The 807-nt window shown below is 37.9% G+C and overlaps 1 protein-coding gene across 1 annotated transcript in view; it reads right to left on the reverse strand.

The window, feature by feature from the left end:
- The window catches only part of FLII (FLII actin remodeling protein), a 47167-nt gene that overhangs the window by 8811 nt on the left and 37549 nt on the right, over positions 1–807 (reverse strand). The gene's annotated exons all lie outside the window — the stretch shown is intronic.

Consider the following 807-nt stretch of genomic DNA (forward strand, 5'->3'; position numbering starts at 1 on the left):
AAAAAAAAAAAAAAAAAAAAAAAAAAAAAAAAAAAAAAAAAAAAAGATTAGACTTGTTCTCTTGGCCCCAGAGTTTCCTACAAGCTATATGTGGAATAATAATAATGATAATAATAATAATGATATCTAACATTTATATAGCTCTTACTATATGCCAGGCATTGTGCAGAGTGCTTTACAATTATTATCTAATTTGATCCTTACTACAACCCTGAGGTGTAAGTGCTATTATTGTTCCCATTTTCCACAGGAGGAAACTGAGGCAAATTGATTTTAAGTGACTTGCCCAGGGTCACAAAGGTAGCAAGTTTCAGAGAAAAGAGTGGGGCCCAGGTCACCTGATTCCAAGAACACCATGACTTCCCTGCGTCAGGCTGCCTTACGCAGAGATGTCAATTTCCCAAACCACACATTAGGAGTTTTTCCCCTTAAAAGTCAGAGCTAGCCAAAGGTAAAATGAGTTGTCTTGGGAGGCAGTGAGTTCCCTGTCACTGGCACAGAGAACCTTAATACTGACAGTTAACTTACCCTTGAAGGACTCTGGGAAAACTCAGTGAGTTAACTGATACAGCACAAAGTTTTGGCTGAAGAAAACAGGGCTGGATATCAATTGTGAATCAGAAGGAATATCGAGAGGGCAACAGAAGAGCCTTACAGCAGGCCAGGTCAGATTCCAGGGAAGAGGTGTTGAGTAAAATCATGATAACCATCAGTGTCTCCCAACATTACCGGTTTGTTGTTCAGTTGTTTCAGTCATGTCTGACTCTTTGATGTTTTTGCTTTTTTTTTTTTTTTTTTTTTTTTTTT

This window comes from Vombatus ursinus, unplaced genomic scaffold (assembly GCF_900497805.2).
Source record: "Vombatus ursinus unplaced genomic scaffold, bare-nosed wombat genome assembly UNPS02014807.1, whole genome shotgun sequence".
Lineage (NCBI taxonomy): Eukaryota > Metazoa > Chordata > Mammalia > Diprotodontia > Vombatidae > Vombatus > Vombatus ursinus.